The sequence below is a fragment of the Nesoenas mayeri genome (genome assembly GCF_963082525.1).
Source record: "Nesoenas mayeri genome assembly, chromosome: 4".
Classification (NCBI taxonomy): domain Eukaryota; kingdom Metazoa; phylum Chordata; class Aves; order Columbiformes; family Columbidae; genus Nesoenas; species Nesoenas mayeri.
The window spans coordinates 52,362,067-52,379,449 of NC_137540.1; positions in this window are offsets into that span (position 1 = coordinate 52,362,067).

The window sequence follows — 17,383 nt, forward strand, 5'->3', positions numbered from 1 at the left end:
CAAGCAAGATGAACTAGTGGAACAAAACAGAAACTGGGGGATAATTGTTACACACATGCAGAGTGTATTCCCGCTAATTTTATTAATGCTGAGAACAGTGCTTAAAGGCTGAGCATTTTCATGTAGCTTGGCTGTTAAAACCCATATTAACATTTTTAATCAACATCCTTTGGGACCAAAATTTTTCAGGGCACGTATAAAAAAACAAAACAAAACAAAACACCACAGCTATGCACTGAAACTTCTGCTGACTGCACAAGTTAAAGATGCCTGACAACCTTAAACAGCAACAACATTTTTGAGACTCACCAGTTCTGTTGCTCTGCAGGATTCAGCTCTGAAACCACATCAGGCTTCAGCAGTACCTGGTGCACATAACAGTAACAGGAAAGACACCTACAAATATTCTATGAAGCCTAAAGGAAGAAACAGCAATTCCTCGAAACAATATCTTGATGGGCTAATTTTAGCACTCTAGCAGCTGGATGTTGGTGTTCCCTCCACCCCCTACCCAGGAGGCAGCCCAAATCCCCATCCCTGCCAGCCCAAATCCCAATCACTGCCAGAACCTGCTTCTCCTTTCCCAGCCAGGCCACAGTCTGATCCTGGGAACGGTGCTTCCTCCCCATTCCCTGCTGTTTGCTCTCCTGCCATCACACCAGCACCTGTGTTGGCATGGCAGTCCCCCTCTCTCTCACATCTGTAGCCCTGCTTAATATTTCAGCTAGAGTGTTTATAGTTCCTGTCCCCAGGTTGGAGGCTGCTGATATAGAAGGCGGCAATGGTGAGTGGTCCATGGCCTCGAGTGGCAAACGGACCCTTAGGCTCCCATTCCTGCCCTAAAGCTAGGCAGAACCTGCCGTCCAGGAAACACCATAGGATTAGGACATGGCAATTCCCAGCTCACCAGGCTCAAGTAAAGGATTGCCATTGCATTTTATAGAAAACACTACATCTTAGATAATCCGATAAATAGAAGGTATCAATTAATTCAATGAATATTTTTCTCATAGATCTCCATATCAGATCGTTCTCGGTGCCTTTCACGATGCACCACAGCACAAGCAGCAGCATATAGCCTTGGTGTGCAATCAAACTGCAATGATCTTCTCATGCAGCAATTAGCAAGTGTTTGGTAATCATGTGTCCCCTTGGATTGTTTGTCATTCAGTTAGAGTTAGCATTTCCTCTAATCTGCCTCATCTCAGTGACACTGTGAGACAGCCCTGCTACAAATGATTGCTACACCAAGGTGTATTTGTGTTCTGCACAAAAGAGCATTACACAAAGGAGCCTCTTTCAGCAGATGAAGGACTAGGCAAACTAAAGGCAGGATTATTGAGCAGTAAGTATTGGCATTTTTGGCGCAAAATGTATCATGAAAATGTATTTCAACAGCCCTTAGAGAAAGTAATTTTCAATCAATAATAGAGCTATTAAACTCAGATGAGCAATTCCCCGATATCATAATGCTACCATTTTCTTTTTCTGATCATTGGAATGAGTTGTTGTAATGTGAAAACAGGTAGAAAAGTGAGACAAGCCGTTAATGGGAAGAGCTGAAAGCATGATATTTTGTCCAGTTTTTCAATAGTTTGTACTCAGGTTTGAACGAAAAGAGCAACAAACCCTTACATCTGCACATATTCTTGCATAGCAGCTGGAATTAAACTTTACATCATACACTTTCAAGAAGAAACAGCCTGATTTCCTATGTACCCATATGTATTAGGCTCTATATGATCAAGGCTTGTATACTGCCATCTATTTGTGATGTGATTGCTGGTTCGTCCATTTCTAATTACGGTCAGGACATTTGGGTATTAGTTAGGTACTGCAGAAGTAGTATCAAACTAGTAGTATCTATTATTTTGAATACTAGAATGTGTATAAGGAGACAGGATTTCTACTAAATTATACAAACAAATTATTTTGATTGTAAACTATGTAGCAGGGACATATAAATAGCTAGAAAATGTTATGTACTAGACGAAGTGGTGACAAGACACTTAGAAAGACAAAAGGGCAACTGGAAGAGAAAAGGGCATGATGCCAGGAACGGGTAATGAGGGTATCTCCGTTACAAGGAGTAACAACAGACTAGGGTTCTTTAGCATGGAACAGAAATGGCATGGGCAGAATACAGCCAAATTGTGAAGAGCATTGAAAAAGCGGATGGGGAAGAGTTGTTGTTTATGTCTTCTAATAATAGAAGGTGGTAGCCACAAAATCAGCAAAATGCTAGTCAAGCTTTGGGATGGGACATTTCAAGTGCTAAAAGTGCTTACTTACACAAGTGCTTGCTTACACAAGTGCTACATGTGTAAAAAACCCAAACCAAACAACAATTAGACAATCTTGCAGTGAAAAAAATTTCCACCCGAGGTAAAGATCAAATTGCCACCTGATGTGAGTGGAAGCACAACTACAAGCAATGCCATAAACAACTTGACTCTGGTACAAGCTCGCCAGGCATCAGAGGGTGTGGTTGCACTCAAGGTATGTCTGTATGCCATGATTTTTCCCTTGCACTTGTTTTTGCATGAACATCTTCTTAATCCTCAGGGGTTTTTTCTCTCTTCTCTCCTCTCCTTTTTCTCCTCTTTCCTGCCAAAGAAAGGATGAAAATAAAATGTGAAACAGTAGAATGTACTTATTTATTTTCAATTGTAGAAAACACTTATGAGAAATGGTGTCAGAACAAAAAGCTTAATGAGTCACATCCCAAATGCTTTACTTAATGTTTCCCTCCTTATAACATTAAAATATCATCAGAGCAAGGAGGCTGAAGTACCTGCATCTGAAACCTTGTACATTGTTGTGTTATTTAATGCTGTACTAATCCAAGGCCATGTTAACACCTTTGATCCTCTGGGGTCATTCATTCCATGAAAATCCGTGCAACCAGACCTATTAAAGCTAGACAATAGCAAAAAAATTACCAAATCAGGAGGTAAATGCACTGTAACATGGTGGCACAACCTTTTCATTTGTGAATAGTACTAAAGTTTGGTGGCAGAGATGTCTTCACTCTTCCTAAATTTTAATTCTTCATCAAAGTTAATATAAGGAAAGGAAAGGAACAAAATGTCTGGATCCATATCCAGTATTATCTGTTAGAGATAGCTCTTTTTGACAGGGGTTACTTCTGTGTTAAAGCAAGGGAAGAAAGCTTTGGGACTCCAGGCCTGGGAGCCCATCAGCATTAGTCACCAGTAGAGTTTTGGTAATTCTTGTTCTAGGACCAGAGGCAACATCCTCATTTCATTCATTAATGAGACCACTGTCCTGTTGCTTATAATTATCTTACAGTTCTGTAAGGTGCAGCATTAAAATTTTTAAAAGAGAGGCCATATAATAAATAAATTAACAAAGAATCTTTTGATTTTAAAAAAGTGTTCTGTTAGTCTGAGACATAATGATAACAGAGGCTACCAAAAAAAATTTGCCCATAAATAATTTTACTGAATAATTAAACTTACTTCGTCTTACTGTTAGAAACTGGAAGAATTATTGCTTCTTTTGCTAGGATTTTATATTAAGGTTTGATTTGAAGGGCGTTACTTCAATGAATGAGTAGTACAATTACCAAATAAACTCAAATATCCCAGGAGAACTATCCTTCAGGTCTGTTTCAGTAAGATATTAGTTTCTCGTATAAAATTTCCAAGACTATCTTGTGCACAGATGCTATTTTTAAGAATAAAAAAACCCTTCTGGTACTAGAGCTGTGGGAATGAGGCCCTTTTCATGTCAAGAGTGATGTATGATGTATGAACTGATTGCTCATGAAAGGTGGAGCTTTGACTAACTTATCAGACGTCTACCTTTAGAGTTATGGCTGGATGAAGTCATTTGACCAATTACCTTTACTGATGTCCTGAGCAGTCTGTGAGCTTGTTTTTGGTACCAGTGACAATATGGTCCAATTTGATGCCCTCAGACCAACATAACTAAACAAATTAACTTTCCATTCCAAAGAAAATGTAACCTAAAGCAAGCTATGATTTATGTGAAACAAATGCTGGCTATAGCCCATGGGGTCTGCAACTCTTACCTCTTGCCAAATTACTTGTAAAACCACACAGGAAATCTCTGAAGTTCAATGAATGAGTAGTACTTACTACCAAAAAATAAATCACCAGGGCCTGCGCAGACACTGGCAAACATATCAGACCTTCCAGAAGTGCAGCCTTTTATGAAATCTTCAAATGACTGGAGAGGTTCATGAGCCGGATGACCAGCTCAGATCAGTGAGAGCAGCTGAGGGAGCAGCAGCACAGAACCTGCTGCTCCAGGTTGACTTTTCAGTGACACCATATATCGTGTCATTAAAAACTCTAAACGTGTACCTACCTGAAAATGTGTCTGTTTTGTTGGCATCTGATACAGAAGCAGAAATCATTTTGCACTTCTCATAGTCAAAATCTCTTCCATTTTGCTGTTTTCGCATTTAAGGAAGGTCAGTGTTTGCTCTGCAGAACCTTCTGGCACCAGAGAACGGACTCCAAAGGGAGAGTGCTATGAAAAGTGTTAGATTTGTAGCCAAAAGAGAGAAGAACCCACAGTGTAAGAACCAAACATTCAGCAGTGGTCCACATACTGCCTCACTGTCCATGCTCAGGTCTGTCCTCATTCATCTTGGATTTACCAGCACTAACAAGATGCTTTTGTCAGAAGATCCTCACTGAATAGAGAAGGCCTGTGATGCGGTCTTCAGTCTCCTGTGGGATGGTGGAGGTGAGTGGGACCAGCACACAAGGAGGACCAGGTCAAATCCCATGCTGGTCTCACTGCGCTAACATTGCTTATCTTGGTGTAATCTTGCCTCTATCCTGGAGCACCTCTCTGAAGGTATCCACATGGTGGCAGGCACCCTAAGAGAGAGACAACAGCAATGTTAACTCCTTGTGACAGCACTACACTGCCTGCACCATTTCCTCTGTCTAGATCCAGCTATGGGTTTGTGTCCTCATAGCAGAGAGAACAAAATCTTCTTTATAGTACATGAAAAAAAAGTGCTATTTGTAGAGCAAATTAAAATAATATTTGGGCTTTCCATGAAACCCATTCAGTGGTGATCCTTGTTGTACTTCTCCTATTCTGTTTTCTGTGTTTAATAGTCCTATAAATCCTTTGGTACATTCTCTTCAGATTATATCCATCCCTCCGGCATCTTTTCTCTTTAGGTTTATATTTGCCATGTTTACTATTAATTCAGATTTGCAGTGCTGTTTATTTAATTACAGATTGAGGAAACCCTGAGAAGTGCTGGGGAAGGTTCCTCTGGTGGAGCATTTGACATTCAGGAAAAGGCAATGCTATATTTGCTGGTTGAGGAGTGAAGGGTGAGGACGTACAGGGCTGCCCCAGTCATGGGACTGCCTGAGTCAGTTCCCTGCTCTCCTGCCCATACCTTCCAGACCTGAAATCAGAGGTGTAGCAGAGACCCTATGTCTGGAGGAAGCCCATATCTCAAGGGTACTCAGTGTGTGGTGCTGAAGGCAAAGTTACGAGGAGGGAACACAGTCTGTGCTGCAGGCACTCTCCCCCGGGACCTGGAGAGACAGCAGAGGACACAAGGAGGGCTCTGGGTGTCCTGACCTGGCAGCCCTTGAGACACAGAGAGTTAAACTTGGGATTCGTCTAAGTGTGTGTTACCTGACAGGCAGTAGCTGCCTGTCCTACAGAACCTGCTTTTCATGGAAGTGGGTGATGCCAAACAGTCTCTTATTCATTAGATAATTTCTCAGTGAGTCGGTGTGTTGCTGTTGCTGCCCTCAGAAAGTGGAAGGTGGCAGGGTGGTGTAGGATAAGGATTAATAAATAACAAACCATTGCAGTTGCAGCTGAGTCTCTTCCTCTCATTCCATTTTGCCAACTCTGGTTTGAGTGATAAGGAAACCACAAAAACAAGAACTTCAATGCCTGTTGTCTTTTTTCCCATTTGGTATAAAATTAAAATATTATATTTTTTTTAAGTGTTTGGAATGCCTTTATAACATGGAATAAGAAATGTTTTGGCAATGTGGAGAACAGACTGTATTCCCTGAGAGTACAAAACACCGAAGCTTTTTTTCCCACGTCTCAGGAGACAGAAGAGGAGGAGAATGGACAGTGACTTTCTTAGAGCTCCAGCCCCTGGGATCATGTCATTTTTTGAAAAATTTTTTCTTTTTTTCTTTTTTTAAGGTAGTTGTCTAACCTTGGAGTGTTAGAACTGGGTGACTCATAATAGTTTGCTTAAGAGAGGAAAATCCAACTCAAGATTTTAGAAGGGTCAAAATTGCTAAGATACTGCAGTGCCTCTTTTCCCCACTTTTCTTTGACTCTTGAGGACCTCCCTAGAATTAATACATTTCCTCACTAGTAGCAACCAGAACTTTTTTAAGCTGCACATCCAAGAACAGAGGGATTTGCACACATCTCTCTTTAGGATCCTTAGCATTAGATTAATGTAAAAAATTACTCTTTTTTTAAAAGTATCACTATACTTACTTGTAGTTCTTCAAGAGAAACTGACAATGCAAGTTTTTTATCCTGCTTATCCTGGGCTTGACAGGATGGCATCAAAATTATCTGGATATATTTGACACTCATAGGAATCAGAACAATACCTGAGTAGAATTACATGCCAGGTGGGATTTCCTTGTGACGAAAATATCCAGTTGTATGTTCTATGTCTCTTGTGTCTGTCATTCTTACTGTGAGCCAAGTAGTCAGTATCTGCAGCCGCATGGATGTACTCAAACATGTCGACTGGAGTGTGCAGGACAGGCAATTCATAAACTGCTCCACTGAGACCTCCAGATATCCTCCAGAAATTTTTTTTTCACAGGGACACCATGAACTTCAGCTGTGTGCAGTGGCTGCACTGAATAAAGAACAGATTTCTCACATATGCCTGTGTTCTCTGAGAATATGGTGTGACATTCACCAAATGCACAACCCCATGCACAAAGTGTGAGTCTATAGTTCCTAAGTGTAAACATGCTTGGGATTTTGCTTTTGATAAGTACTGTCAATGGATTTACACTGCTGGAGATTGAAAATGGATTCCTGCATGGCTCAGGGCTGCCTTCATGGCATACAGGAATACAAACATATTTCCAAAGATCGTGTAGACAAAGCTCTAATACTGAAAGACTTGCAGGGTTGTATTTCCACTCTGAGGTGAAATTATGCTTTTGAAAAAACCCTTGTTGTTTTCTCTTATCACAAATAACTCCTCTAAATTCTGAGACCTGGTCGAGACTCAAAATGGAATCTGTGATCCCAGCTCATTTATTTCTGTGCACACATTGATCCCAGACATAAAGTTCTTGTAGGTTAAACTGGGCCTTCAAAATTACTCTTCTGTAATTCTGTGACTTACGATTTGGCCTTTTCCAATCATCCTTGTAACACAACTGCCCTCCAAGGTTTCACAGAGGAGTGACTGACTAGCATGGAGAACAGAATAATGGGATCATAGAATGTCCTGAGTTGGAAGGGACCCACTAGAATCATCAAGTCCAACTCCTGTCCTTGCATATGACAACCCCACAGTTCACACCATGTGTCTGAGGGCATTGAGAAGTCTCTTCTCGAACACTGTCAGGCCTGGGGCTGTGACACCTCCCTGGGGAGCCTGTTCAGTGCTCCAGCACCCTCTGGGTGAAGAACCTTTTCCTAATGTCCAACCTAAACCTCCCCTGGCACATCTTCCTGCCATTCCGTCTGGTTCTGTCACAGGTCACTAAAGAGGAGAGTTCAGTGCCTCCGTTTCCTCTTCCCCTTGTGAGGAAACTGTAGCTGCAATGAGGTCTCCTCTCAGTCTCCTCTTCTCCAGGCTGAACAAACCAAGTGACTTTAGCCGCTACTCATACAACTTCCTCTCCAAACACTTCACCAACTTCATAGCCCTGTCTGGACACTGTCTAGTAGTTTAATTTATTTTTTATACTGTGACGCCCAGAACTGATACTGTGGAGCCCAGAACTGGATAGATAAATCATTCTGTTTTGACTAGATAAATTATTCTGTTGTGGTGACAAGGAGGTGATAAAATCCAGTTTAGTCACTCTGATCTGGAAAGCCAAGGAAATCAGAAGAAGAAAATAGCAGTAAAAACTGTATTTTGTCTAAAAAGTCAGTGAGTGTGTGACTGTGAATACCTACAAAGGGCAGTCCATAGATGAAGAAGATGCCATTTCACCAGCCACCTTTAAACACAGACAAAAACTAGAAACAATGGTTGATATCTCCATTACATAGGACTGTACCTCATTAATTTTATTTGTGACCAGAAGAATATTTATATAGCAGCTTCCAGTCAGGGACCTCAGGAAGCTTTAGAAACTCCAATTAGTCACACCTCTGAGTTCGGGCAACGCTATCTCTATTATACAGATGGAACAACGGTGACACGGGGAAGTTGTTTATCAAATGAGCACAACCAGCCTGTAGAGAAGTTAAAGCATAAGGCCTCAAATGCCTGCCCCTGTTCCTGCACTTCGACCATCCTTCTGTCAATGAGTCCTAATGAGCTTTATATATGTAAAGAAATATCAATGCATAATAATCTGCCTTAGCATTCTGAGGTAGAGCTAGTAAATGTAAAAATAAGACATAAATCATTGATTAAAATGTCAGAAGTGATGAAAATAAAAGATTGCTCCTGCCTTTGCTGAATTACATACACAAATTTGCATAGACTACAAAATGAACATCTTTAAATGAATGAATTAGAACCTCATGTAGAAATGACTGAGCCATATTTGCATACAACATTTATTAGGAGGAGATATGCTTATTTTCGGAATAAATAGGCACAGCAAATCGCTGGAATCTACTGAAGCAGCCTGTGCCTGCAGCTCATCAGAGCACGCTGTCTCCCCTGCCAGGGTCTGCAAGCAAATATGAGCTGTGCTCTGAAAAACTGTAGCTGGCAGATTCAGGAGAACATTGACGCATCCCAAACACTTACAGGAGTTTACTGCATTGTTTGTAGTTTGAATAAATTAAAGCCACTGACTTTTTCTTGATATTCTTTTATTTTCAGACACCCAGGTTAGTACTTCGGCAGACTTTAAATTCACCATTAAGAAGAGACTGTTTATGTTTGTTTGAGACAAACCCTATATGCTATTAGCTGAAAGACAGGACAACTTTTCAGTGACATCTGCCCCAAAGGTATTGATGCAATCAAAAGGTATTGCAATTGGAAAGTATAGCATACTCTACTTATAGCTCCATCACCCAAAATTATCTGGTCTGCAGAACTATTAAAAAAAAAAAAAAAAAAAAATCCCTTGTGAAATCTATGTTATCTCATTTGACACAATTAATTCAGGAAATTGCATGCTTCGCAAAATTTCATTAATTACTGGATCTTCTTTGAGGCTTTGTTTCACACACAGCTCCTTTATTTGAAATAAAGATGAGAGCGCTCAGTATCCGCATTTTCAGCAATGCTCAAACCTGTCCAAAGCCTAGAAAAGACTTTTAACTGGTTGCAGTTAAAGCACCGGGGAGAGAGGGGAGACAGAGGAGAGCAGGAGGAAGCAGGTCAAATCCATCCTGAGTCCCACCACAGGCATCCCATGGGGGACTCTGACCACCCTTTCTTCTCCCTTTGGTGCTGGTTACGTTTTGAAATCAAGATTTTATGGACATACATGTTTCAAACGGGATCCGGGGGTGCCCTCTAGGGGCACTGCCACGAACAGCACCCCGTTCCCTACAGGGCCCCCCCAATCTGGTATTCGCAACTGCAGGCTGGTCACATTGTGAGAAATCTAATCTTCTAAATCTAATCTAATCATGCTCGGCATCACACTTTGGGTGTGTTCCACCAGAAGCCCTGGATAAGCATCCTCTGGCAGATGCTTATTTATTCATTCACCCGGCCCCTGAACAGTCTATGTAATACTCAAGGTTTACACGCTACATAACTGGACTGCTCATCTGGTAGGACCTGGCCATGGAATATGACCTAGAGCTGCTCCGAGGGTCATAAAGCCACTTAAGGAAGGCCCTAAAGCCTTTAGGAATAGTGGGAACTTTTTGTAGACAGTAATGCATGACCTCCAGGTAATGTTGCAAGAAGAAGGAAGTTAATGTTTGTAGTTCTTTTCCTGCAATAAATGTCTGTATTTGACTCACGAGCACAAGAAAAAACAGTGACAACAATCTGTCTAGTATGGATCTGATAAGCAAAGATTTAGAGTTCAAGCATCATCCCCAAAGGTCAGCACTAATATAATTCAGGTATAATTCAGCACCATTTAATTTAGACATAAGATTTAAAAGAAACCTGTGTTTTGCTCGCCAAAGACATTTTACTGTGATATTCTCAGTTCTCAGAGACATAGTACCACACAGATTGCCTTGGTACAAATGAGTTTTGGACAGCTGGCTACATTTTCAGTAACACTATCTACCTCATATCACTTCAGAAAAACTGTGCATGAAAAGGAAGCCTATGGTCCTGTGGCCATTTGTGACCTTCCATTTCTTTGTCCCTCTGAAGAGTGAGACACGAGACAGCATCCTGAATAAAGCAGAGTCACAAAACACCAGCACACCTCAGCAGAGTAACCATCTGGCTGCACATCCTAGCTTCAGATCACTCAAAGTTTGCTTTTAAAAGATGTAAAGATACATCCGCTCACACATAGCAACCTTCCTATCTTAGCAATTCTATCTTACGTTTGGCAAGCTTCAGTATGCCAGTCCCTTCAAGCACACACATAGCTGTTATTTGTTATTAATTTTTTAAAAAGGAGAGCAAAGCACAGGTTTGAGCAAGGAACAGGGCAATGCTTTTCATTGCTGTAGCATTTCAGTGGCTTGGTCATAACCTTGACTCCTCTGTACAAGCCACTAGGCCAGCATAGAGCAACAGGGTGGCTCCTGCTCTAGGTCATTGGCCTTCCAGGGACCCAATTTTATAAGTATTAAAGTTTAGAAACCTTGAGAAGTTCACTTATAAACAAGTATTTTTCATTCCAACTAAGAGGATTTGTTCTAGCTTTGACTTTGGCAGTGTCACCAATATATCTACTGGCATTTCTAAAGAGTTTCTCAAGGCAAGGTGCAGCCTGAAGAGATCTTTGTCATCTTTTGTAATGATATCAGCTTTCACATTTTACTTTATGTTAATTAAACACCTACAGATTCCATACTTCTTATTATAAATAAGGCTAATTCCTACAAGAGACCAAAGAAAACAAAAAACTTCCCCTGCCAAGAGGAACTGCCCCTCAACCTATAAATCCATAAATAAATCAGAAGAATGGAAAACGTATCCAAGCAGCTTATTTTTTAAAGGCAATCATATTCCTGAAAATACAGTGTGCACTGTTGTGCACACATTTTGGGGTGGAAACAGCATGTGCTAAAAGTAATTTCTCCATCTTTAAATACAATCTTGTAACACTGGCAAGATGCCAATCAGCCTGCAGCCTCTGCTCTCCATAATGGACTGAATATATCCCTCGATTCATTCCTCTGAAGTTAAACTCTGGCTGAATTTGTCCCTTTGTGTCCACTCATCGGGTTTTGCCAGACAGCTGTTAACAGGAGTGGGGAAGGAAATATTGGCAAATGTGTCAAAAAGTGGTCATATCTATCTGACCATTCTGAGTCTGAAAATAATAACTATTGACTTTTTTTCATCTTTCCTTTGTATTTGGTATTATTAGCTTGGCATTTTGTTACCAAATAATTATTAGCTAAAAACCAGAATCAATATAAATACAGCCATACAATTCTTATGTTTCTGTGTTATCTACACTCATTTGTTCACTGGCTTTGGAGGTATGCATTTTTGTAAAAGTTCTGTGTTACCATTTTCAAAGGTGGGGGAAGAACTACATCCCATCCTACGATTCCAGAATTTTCTGGTAAACTCAGTAAGGGAGGCACTAGGCATTTACAGTGAAGATCAGACTTTTGCTTCAGGAGCTTCAATCTCAGCCTGGAAATCACAAACTGCTGTTTACTCTGTGGATTCATACGAGACCCAGACTGGCAGGGTTCTGACGCAGCAGTCATCCAGAAGGTACTGAAAAACAAGTGTTTCATAACAGAAGGAAGTTTCTTTAGAGATCTATGTAGAAATTAGTGAAAATTTTATGCCGTTTCTGTTGCCATGGTTGTCCGTGCCCAAATGACAAAACCTTTAAAACAAGTCCCAGTGGGACAGGATCCAGGCAGTGTCCCGTACCCTAGGCCCTGAGAATACCTAAACCATCAGAATCAGGCCCTCAGAGTAGTTGACAGTGTTTTTCTACACCACAGTCAGAGACAGAGGAGTTTGTAACCAACAGCCTCTCAGTTAGGTGAATCTTGCTAGACTGGAGCTGTGGATTTAAGCTAAATGGGGCTCTCATTCCAGACCTCCTGCTTCTCATGTTGTCACTACAACCACAGATCATCGCTGAAGAGCAAGCAGGTCCTCTGACTGATTTTCGTGCTCTAGGGGCCATGAAACACCCAAAGAGAAACAATGATCTCTGCTCTACCTTTCTGAGAATGAGGTGTGTGTTCTTAGCAACAGAAAAGACTTTGAGATGGAAGTACCAGCCAATGGCCCTGAATGGGTGGCCTGGTGGTCTGGAAGGAGATAGCATCATTTTTTGAGTGACCATTAAATGGTCTTTGGCATTACCCTGTTGGATAATACATTTCCCTCTCCACCCCCCTCCCAAGTCTTCAGTTTTTTTAGAAAAGGTTTTCACTACACTTAGCTGCTGAACAGTTAGTGTCTGAATTTTGAACATCTGCAACAATACTGCCAAACCTAGCAAGTAATTACAAGAATTTCCCAAAGCCCTGAAAACCTTGCCCCTCTGTCAGCAACAGCTGTTCCATTAGTTTAATAGTCTGCACAGTGCCCTCAAGATCCTCAAATTACTGCTTTATATTTCTGCCTTTGCAACACTGATGTACTTTGAGTGCTCCTTTGTCACCAAACCACTCTCCTCCTTCCAAATAGAGATATATGAAAACAGGAAACTCTCTTTTATGGTTAAAAGCAAATAATACAAATGGTCCATGAGATGCGAAACTTCCCCAGGAAGTTTCACCCTCCTGTGTTCTTCTAGAGGGCTCTTTTGTTTTTTTCCACAGTATTGTCAATATAAATTAATGAAAACACTGTAACATCTGAACATTGTATAAAATAAGTCTGATAGCTTACAGAAGCAATTACTCTTCAGTGTGAAACAGTAGGAGCATACAGGCCATTTTAAAAATACTTTCTGGGTTTGCACTGTCCATTATTACTAAATGTTCTCAGTCCCAGAAAGACTTTCTTTTGCATTTATTATTATTGTTAATTGGCTTTAAAATTATAAAAATGCATTAAAACCACATGTAAAACAAATACAGAGTGTGCTCAAAATCTTCTGTAAGAAAATCTTTCAACTCAAAAGATTCCATAACTTGATACTGGAATATCTCACAGGTAGATTTTCAATAACATTTCGTTTCAGTTAATATAACATTTTTTTAAAATTCTAACATCTGTTGCAACATGTTTGGTCTAGAATAATTTGATTCTATCCTCAAGTTATTTAGTTCAGAAATTTTAAATTAACAATATAATTGTAAATGTAAGTCATGCTAAAAAAAAAATTTGCCTATCATCTTGCTTCACAGGAAATGTTGAGGTTTTGTGTCTTCCACAGAAACAAAATTCCACTGGAAATTCCCACAGAAACAGGAACCTGTGCACAGCTCTCGCTAAAGACAACAGCCCTATAGTCAAACCTGTAGGAATTTGTTGCTCCTAGCTCCTTGGCATCACCTCTTTTCTCCTTTCAGTAGCAGTGTTAATGAAAAAAACAATGTCTTGAAGGTCAATAGATTTGGATTTAAGGCAACATTTTGTCAAAAGGTGGCTTGACCATAGGATACCAGGTTTCAGTGCTTCAGGATAGAGTTGGCCCCAAGGCAGGTTGGGTCCTGTACTACACGCAGAGATACTCCAAGGAAGATGTCTTTGGATGCCAGCTCGGATGAGGTCATCAGCCCAGCCAGGTGCAAGATGTGAGCAGATGCAGCAGGGCTCCAAAGACTCTGCTCCAGCTGAGGCAATGTGGATGAAGACAAGGAAGCATTTAGACCAGCCCTCAGGAAGCCTGTTCTGGTGGCATACCACATAGGTTCCCTGCCTCTCCTTTGGATCAAGGGCCGTGAGCTCTTTCCCACAGCAGAACACTGAAAACTAAGCTCTTCCATGAAACTGAATGAGCTGTGGGCCCATTCATCTCCCTCCAGTTTGTGTCCACATGAGTGCTGTGAAGCAAAAACTGCCTTTCTGAAGTGCTCAAAGTACAAAGTTGGGCTCCATGACAAGGTCAGATGTAGAGTGAAGGAACTCAGCACTGAAACTGTCCCCAGAGCCTGTCACCAAGTGGAAATTCTTGCTCTGCGAAATTGACATCATTCCTGCATGCCAAAAAGTCAGGAGGAAGGGGGTCAAGGAAATCAGCATTCTTTAGACAATAATAGGTTTCTTAGCCAACAAAACGGTGTTAAAGATCAAGCAAGCTGGCAAGAGAAGTGCTGGGTCTGAGCCGGAGTCCCCATGACACTGGCTCAGGGGAGGCCAGCAGAGTTGTTGCCCTCCTGCAAGGATGCACCAAGATGCCTTGCTCACCAGGTTGCTATAAGGATCATGGGTTTGTCCTCAGCCTTCAGGGGTAAGCTGCCTTGACATATCTGGAGCCTCACATCTCACATCTATGCATAGAAACTGCACAGTTTTAAGTCATTGTTAAATCTGCATAATTCCGTATTAATGCATGAATTAAGAGCTGGCCTAGGTTTAGACTGTCCATCTTCAAAAATAAGTTCCTGTATTTCTCTTGAGAATGCAGCATATGGAAAGAAACAATAGCAAAGGGCTGAGAACAAAGAGAAACTATTTTACCACCATACAATGGTACAAGTCCACGGTATACACAAATTTTGAAGACAGAGCAGTTAAGTCTTGGTAAGGAGATGAATGGAGAGGAAATATGCTAAAACAGTCTTCATTCACAGACATTCATCATACACAGTTACTTGCATGATGACCCACAACTTCACTGATAATATATATCATGTGATTAATCATTGTTATGACAATTCTCATGTTTTCACATAATTATTCTCTCTTGGAAGTCTGCAAATCTAGCAAGGTCTTGTACAGTACTACTATTCCATTCTGTCAGTCCTTTAGTTTCCCAGGCTTTTGGCATTGCCCACTCCCACATTTCAGTGTTCACCTCAGACATTAGATCTATGTGATCTCCTTCATGAATTCCCCACTCCATTTTAAAAGCCTTATTGATAGCCATGTATGTTCATTTAGAATTAAGAGGCCCAGATCTACACAGGAATCAAAGGAAGTACTTTTTCCTCACAAAGTACAGTGAAATTGTGTTTAATACCAGAGGATGTTACAAAGAACAAAAGCCTAAATGAGTTCAGAAGAGATTAAACATATTCAAAGAGGGTGGTGTTATTTGTGTCTATTTAACATGGGTTCAGAGGCAACCTTAAGAAATTCCTTCAGTATCTGAAGGAAAGTGTCATGCTCTGTGTGCACTGTTATTTACGTGCTTTCCTAGGTATCCACGTATGGGCACATTCAGAAAGCAAATATTGGGCCAAATGAAGGTGCCTTCTTCCCAGTGCAGTGTCTCTGATGTCACTAATTTTTGTGCAGCAGGATGGACACACTGCTCATCTCCTTGTTCACAAGCAACCAGACAAGAAAAGTGCAGTTGCCTCTCCTTGAGCTGAATGGAAGCTTGGTTCAATTTTGGGTTAGAGCTGCCTTGAACAGCACCTGGGGGGGTCTGCAGTGCCCACTACAAAGGCCCAGCAAGGCTGCACAGGAGCTAGGACTCAACACATTTCTCTGCTTTATTTCTGTGCTCAGAGCAGGTGGAATGTGTGATTGCAAAACAGAAGAAAATCCAGAGCCTTCAGTTTAATGCTGCTAAACACTATCACCAATTCAAACTACATCCCTACTTTACAGTCCCCTGTCTGCATGTAGAAGATAACTGGTTTCAAAGACACCAAAGGATCTCAGGTCCAGAAGCATGTACATGATCAGAGCCTAGAATTGTACCTGCAGCTGGACCTGGTTGACATCCTCATCTCATCCCAGTGCTGGTGACATGCTGGTGACACCTTGGCCCACCTTGCCTGCTTGGAAAAACACCTGCAGCACAAGCTGGTCCACACCACAGAGGAGAGCCAGCCCAGTCTTTCCTTTTCAAGTCAACCATTAGAATTTTGACAGCATTAATCATCGCTCCATGACAACATCCTTTCTTCTCAGGAACGTGTCACCTTCAACTTTCTCCACATTGGCAAAAGCTATGGATTTTAAACTTAAAATCTTGGTATTTAATCTTGGCAGCTCTGCCCTGCTATACAGAAAATATACCACCCTTTTTTGATATCAAGTCTTGTATCTCTAGCTGGAGCCCTAAATCCTACTTATAGCAATAAATAATAATAATAAATACATACCATAGGCTTTCTTTCATATTCTCATGTATAAATCGTCTATGTCCCTTAAGAAATGGTGTGGGAAAATATATTCTGTAGCATTCTTCATAACAAAGTAGTTACAGCCTATTCTACATACTAGGAATTCAGCAAGACACAGCAAGAAATCAATAAAAACACAAATTGCTCCATCAATACGTACATTCATTTATACTCTTCAAGGTTATCTTTGCTATGCTAGCACAGAGACACATTTTCTCCATATATAGCCATGCATATTAAACTAGGCAAGAGAGAAAGGAACGGAAACAAAAGCTATCAGTACAAACCTAATCTAGCTAGCACGCACGTTTAAAGACTTTAGAGTTGGTTTTCCCCTCTGTTCAGAAAGCAGGCTGAAATCTGGGCACATCAGCTGACACCGACTCTCCTTCATTCCCTGCAAAATCATGTCCTCCCAAGGCAGGTATGTTTAGTCGTATGAAACATCTACAAATTTGTCTTATGTTTGTATCATTCTACCCATTAGTATAGTATCTATGAACAGGACTCTCTTTGCATTGGTGACAGATGAATGGGTTATGACCAATGAATTGATAGGTTAAATATTGGTCAAGGTCATCTGCGTCAAAGGAGAACAAAGAACACACACATAGCATCTTTCGGGAAATTCATGTACATGGACTTGTGCTGAAGCCCATTGATCCAGGAATACCCCCACAAAGTTTATGTCTGTACTGATGTTCCCATTCATAGATTATGAAGGTGATAATTTCAAAGCAGAACTGAGCCTGTTATGCATAAAATCAGATTCTGCCAATTTGAGCTTTAGGACCAGAAGGGTTCATATTCCTGGTCAAAAGTGGAAAAATACCAGGGAAGA